Raw genomic sequence first — 6,466 nt, 5'->3', positions numbered from 1 at the left:
TAACATATTTGGGGTGGATACATAAATTACATACAAATATTTTAATGTTTATAATTACAATGTGATTGCAACCTTTAAAATATTAATTCAAACCTATTCTGAATCTATTAGAACTCTCCTTAAATAGACTACTATCATTTGATTTCTTTGGCTGCATTAGCATTTGACTTCATTAGTTTCCTAGAGCTGCTGTAGCAAAATATCAAAAACTCTGAAGCTTTAAACAAAAAAAATTTATTGTCTCACAGTGAAGCTGGAAGTCCCAAATGAAGGTATTGGCCAGGCCATGCTCCCTCTGATGATGATAGAGAAGTACCTGTTCCAGGGCTCTCTCCTAGCTTCTGAAGGTTCTTTGCTATGGCACCATAACTCACATGGCAAAAGTCACATGGCATTCTTCTTGTATGTGTGTCTGTGTCTAAATTTATCCTTTTTATAAAAACACCAGTCACATCAGTTTAGGGTCTTATTCTACTCTAGTATGACTTCATCTTAACTAGCTACAACTACAATAACTGTACACCACATTCTGAGGTCCTGAGGGGTAGGACTTCAATATACAAATTTTGAGGGGATGCAATTCAACCCATAATGCATTTACAATATTGTTGGTGCCAAGTGATTACCTAAATTACTAGTGTTTCTTGACATGAGGCTTGTGGACACTGCAACAGCAGATTTCTTTTCCATATTCAAAGGGTCTCGAGTTTTAAAAATGAGGATGTATAGAGACTTCTACTTTATACAGAGCCATAGGGTGGTAATATTAGAAGAAATTTAGTTATTTTATTGAGATATTATAGCTTTTTAATTGTGACTCTGCTCTAAGGTCAAACACACCAAAATCAAATCTTAGAATAGTCAAGCTTACCCTTAGCCTGGAAATGGAAGAAAGCATATGGAGTAAAGCTGAGGCAGTAAACAAGAAGTGAGATTAACAACTCAGAACTGCATACTATTTAGCCTAGTAAACACCCAGTAGGTAGGAGTCAGAGTGAGGTGAACTAGAGCACAAGTGGAGCTGAAATATCAGAGAGTAAAGACATTGGTGTTAGAACTTAAACTCTAGGAACACCTAGAGTTCTCTTAATGGATTGTTCTTCTCCCCCTGATGTGATCTCCCAGGCCAAAGCCTTAGCCTGGGACCCATACATTTCTTAAATTGTTGGAATCACATGGAATCATCTGAGGAATCTGTACTAGAGTCTTGAGAGTCTGATGAGTAAGTTAAGTAGTATCACAATATAATAGGCCTGAAAGGTCTCTGTTTGAGGGCACAACATTCATTTTGGAAAGGAGGTGGGGTTTAACAGTTGTTCTCTCAGTGGTTACACTATGATGTTTAAAATTGTTGAACTTAAATATAAAAATATGACAAGTATTTTGGTTCATCCCATTGTTCCTAAGATATTTGAAAAAAGAATTTTTCAGGTACTTTAAAAGTCAGAGGTAAGACCAAAATATAACTGTTACAATACTAAAAATATAATACAACCTACCGTTTATATGTAAAGTAGTTTATGCAGGGTAAGATAGAATAAAAAAGAACAATATAATTCTATACTGTTAATAAGAAACCCACTAAAAATAGTCTGGCCAAGAATGAAGTGTAGGTAGATATGCTTCACTTCCTCGCACAATCAAAACAAGGGTAACAATGAATTTAAAAACAAAAAAATAGCCAGAACTTCCAGAAAGTCAAATTGTATGGAGATACAACAGTCAAGGATTTAAAGAAGAACATTCATCCAGACTGGCAGGAGAGGTGGAGATAGGAAGCTGAAGTGGAGAAAACATGTGGCAAGAAAATAGCTGTTGGACTGGGGTTCCCACACTAGTATATGAATAAGCCTGGAGGAGCTACTCATGCGCAAGACAAACCATGCAACCCAGAGATCCAGGGCAAGGAAAAAGAAAGCCTCAAAAGCTCTGGTTTTAAAAATCTATGGGGTTTGCAGGAGTGGGAGAAACTGCCAGTCTCACAGGAAAGTCCTTTGGAGAGGTCCAAAGGATACTTGGACATACATAAGCCCACCCACCTGGGAACCAGCAACTGAGGGACACAATCCACTTGAAAGAATCCAGGGAGGTGACAGAAAGTGGGGTGAGAGCCAAGAAAGCTGCAGTGTTCTCTCCCCTCCCACTCCCCCACTTACAGCACCACAGCACAGCAATGTGGGTAGCCCTGCCCTGGTGAATACCTAAGGCTCTGCCCCTCACAATGTAACAGGTGCACTGAGGCAAAGAACTATGGCAAAAATGAAAGAACAGATCAGAACTCCAGAAAAAGAACTAAGCCATGAGAAGATAGCCAACATATCAGATGCAGAGTTCAAAACACTGGTAATCAGAATACTCACAGAAATTATTGAGTATGGCCACAAATAGAGGAAGAAGTGAAGGCTATGCAAAGAGAAATAAAGAAAAATATACAGGGAACCAATAGCGAAAGGAAGGAAACTGGGACTCAAATCAACAGTTTGGAGCAGAAGGGAGAAATAAACATTCAACTGCAACAGAATGAAGAAAAAAAAGAATTAAAAAAAAAGAGGAGAGTATTACAAACCTCTGAGACAACTTTAAATGTTCCAACATGTGAATCATAGGGGTGCCAAAAAAAGAAAAGGAAGAGCAAACAATTGAAAAGTTATTTGAACAAATAATGAAGGATAACTTCCCCAATCTGCCAAAAAGAAATGGACTTCCAGGAAGTCCAGGGGGGCTCGGAGAGTCCCAAACAAGTGGGACCCAAGGAAGCACACACCAGGGCACATCATAATTACATTACCCGAGATTAAAGAGAAGGAGAGAATCTTAAAAGCGGCAAGACAGAAGGAGACAGTTACCTACAAAGGAGTTGCCGTAAGACTATCAGCTGATTTCTCAAAAGAAACCTTACAGGCAAGAAGGGGCTGGAGAGAAGTATTCAATGTGATGAAAGGCAAGGACCTACATCCAAGATTTCTCTATCCAGAAAAGCTATCATTTAGAGTGGAAGGGCAGATAAAGTGCTTCCCAGAAAAGGTCAAGTTAAAGGAGTTCATCGTCACCAAGCCCTTATTATATGAAATGTTAAAGGGACTTTCCTAAGAAAAGAAGACGATCAAAACTATGAAGAGTAAAATGACAACAAACTCACAACTATCAACAACTGAACCTGAAATGCAAAAACAAAAACAAACTAAGCAAATAACTAGAACAGGAACAGAATCACAGAAATGGAGATCACATGGAGGGTTTTCAGCAGGGATGGGGAGGGAAGAGAATGGAGGAAAAGTACAGGGAATAAGAAGCATAAATGGTAGGTACAAAATAGTCAGGGGAGGTTAAAATAATATAGGAAATAGAAAAGCCAAAGAACTGATATGTATGATCCATGGACATGAGCTAAAGGGAGGGAATGTTTCTGGGAGTTGGGGTGCAAGTGAAGGAGAATAAAGAGGAGAAACAATGGGACAACTATAATAGCATAGTCAATAAAAATATGTTAAAAAACATTGTGTTCTTTTGTAATAAATGTTAAAGGGTTTTAAAAAATTGGGTCCCTATAAATCATGGTTACATAAATATTAAATTTACAGCAGAATAATCTATGTTTTTGCCTTTTATTAAAGAGCATTTTGTGGTCAAAATTAGCTGATATTTACATATATAATTAAAAACAAAATTCCAAGGTGGAGAATACTTCATATTATTTTTTAAGTTTAAAAAGAAAATGCTTGATACTCATATTCTATGGGAAACATTTTGTTTTTAAAAATCCATTTGCCATTTTTGTTAGAAGCTATAAAAATATTAAAAAGGGCATCAGCATGCTAATGAGGTGCTGTCCTTTGAAGAGGAATGTGATGTTACTGACTTATGGTGCATGCTTTGAGTGGCTAAATCAAGTACATCTTTCTGGCCAATAACACATATAACATGGACAGTTTTGGAGGAGGGAGAATTTAGTGGGCAGGTGGAGTACATACCCAGATTGTCAACTGCACAGAGAAAGATAGGACAGGTATGAATAAGTAAAATATGTTCTGCTGTAAACTACTGAAGTAAAATACTGTTGAATATTTTTATAAGGAAATTTTTATAATTTGATGATTGTTACTTGCGCCTCAAACATACCAAAGGGACATAAAGGGCAACTACACAGGCTGGAAGGCCCTTGGGACCAAGAGGTGGGGGCTATTCTGACTGTCAAATATCCTTTTATACTGTCACTATGCCCGCATGCAGGGTAGGGTAAAAGTAGATTTACAGTTGTGAGTATGTGAAACACAGTTTATTCTCGTATTATTATTTAACTATTGCATTATTTTCCATACAAACAACTGTAAACCTACTTTTGCCCCACACTGATTTGTGTTCTTCAAGTTCAGTAGACTTTTTGGTAAACCATGAATCTGTGCATATCAATGAGTTTGGTCTTGGTCTTTTGCCATTCAAAGTGCAATACATTTTAATGTTAAAGAGTATAAAAAGTTTACTGAAATTAGTTTCAGATTTCACATTGTAACTACCACTTGTTCAACTTTGGTGAAGTATCAAAAAAACATCCAACATATAGCAAAAATCTCATGGGCCTAAGAATCCATTCTCTATTATGTATTTAGAATAGGGTTTGGAAAATATGAATCTGTTCTGTTGTCCTCTCCTCCCCAACATGATCAGGTCTCTCCAAAGACCTTAAAATGGATTACCTTAAGGATGCAGCCCAGAATTCTTGGTATGGCTTTTAAGGAGATTTGATGTCTCCTCACTTTTTCAGTTTCATCTCTTGCTACTTTTCCTCTGCATTCTACATTTGTAATTTCTCCAGTGTTCCTCACTCTTAGGGATTTTTTTATTACATTTTCTGTTTGAAGAAAAATGTTTTAATACATGGACTTTACTGCTCTCCTAATATTTACCGCATGAAAGTGCTTTTCTAAGTATTATCACTTTTAAATCTCACAAGAACACAATATGTGATATTATCTTATTACAAACTAACAACTTAAGGGACTGAGATTCATAGGTCTTGAGTAATACCTTTAAGATCATGATGATAATTAAGTGTAAAGGTTAAGCATTAGTCTTCTGATTGAATATCCATGACAGTTAACTGCACGAATGTGCTCCAAAAATGTCTATTGAATATAAAATATCTAATATCTACATCTCTGTTACTCTTTCCTAGTCCCAGTATTTTGGTATTTTTCATTTTTTCTTTTTGCTGTTCTGACTGAATGTTTTATGTTACCTTGTTTTCCAAATTGCTGAATCAGTCCTCTGCTTTATCTAATCTGATGTTGATTCCTTCTACTATATTCTTCACTTCAGTTATTGCATACCTCATTTGTCACTGGTTTATTTTTGTGGTTTTTATATACTTTTTAATGCTTACTAGCTTTTTGTTGAAGTTCTCACTAAGTTCCTTGAGAATCCTAACAACCAGTGTTTTCAGCTCTGTATGTGATAGATTGCTTGCCTCTGTTTTTTTTGTATTAAATACATTTGAATGTTATTGTTGTTCAAGTAGAGTTTTCTGCCTCCCCCCCCCCCATATCTCCCCCACCACCCCAGATATCCCCACCTCCTGATGCAGACTCCGTCTCTCCAGAGCCTGCATGTTGTGGATGAGATACGATAAATGCACACGGATTACAAGTCCTGTAGAGAAAAAGGCACGGCACAGCCACTCTCTCAAGGGGAGAGCACGTCAACCCTTGCCTGGACAGGCTTTTATTGGTTTCCAGTCACATTACATCAAAGAAGGTTCTCATTATTTCTAGATTTAGTTAAGTGATTACTTCTTACAGATAACAGAAAAGGAGAAAAAGTTGCAAATGCAAGCGAATGATAAAGATGATTGATTTGGTTACATTGTGTCCTTGGGACATCTTAGCACAGACTTTAGGGAGTTGCTTCAGAGATATACATTAAACATCTGCAGTCTTAACTCAGGGTGAGGGAGTTTTAGCAAAAGCAAGTCTCATAGCAGCATAGGTACACTGCAGGCCTGATTCTCCATGGGAAAGCCGATCTGCACCCCTCACACTGATCGGTTTTCTGGACCAATACTGGGCTACGTTTGCCATTGCCATGCTGATCAGTTCCCTATAACCTCCCTCCCCTCTTTCCACCTCCCCTTGTTTATGTCCATGTGTCCTTTATAGTTGTTCTTGTAAACCCTTCACCCTTCCCCCTCCCCCATTATACCCTCAATCTACCCTCTGGTTACTGACAGTTGGTTCTTAATTTCAGTGTCTCTGGTTGTATTTTGCTTGCTTGTTTGTTTTGTTGATTAGGTTCCAGTTAAAGGTGATCTCATGTGGTATTTGTCCCTCACCGCCTGGCTTGGTTTGCTTAGCATAATGCTCTCCAGTTCCATCCATGCTGTTGCAAAGGGTAGGAGCTCCTTTCTTTCTGCTGCATAGAATTCCATCGAGTAAATGTACCATGGTTTTTTTTGATCCATTCATTGGCTGAT

Source organism: Phyllostomus hastatus, unplaced genomic scaffold (genome assembly GCF_019186645.2).
Source record: "Phyllostomus hastatus isolate PE091 unplaced genomic scaffold, TTU_PhHast_1.1 phas_contig_65, whole genome shotgun sequence".
NCBI classification, from domain to species: Eukaryota; Metazoa; Chordata; class Mammalia; order Chiroptera; family Phyllostomidae; genus Phyllostomus; species Phyllostomus hastatus.
This window is presented reverse-complemented; position numbering follows the sequence as displayed.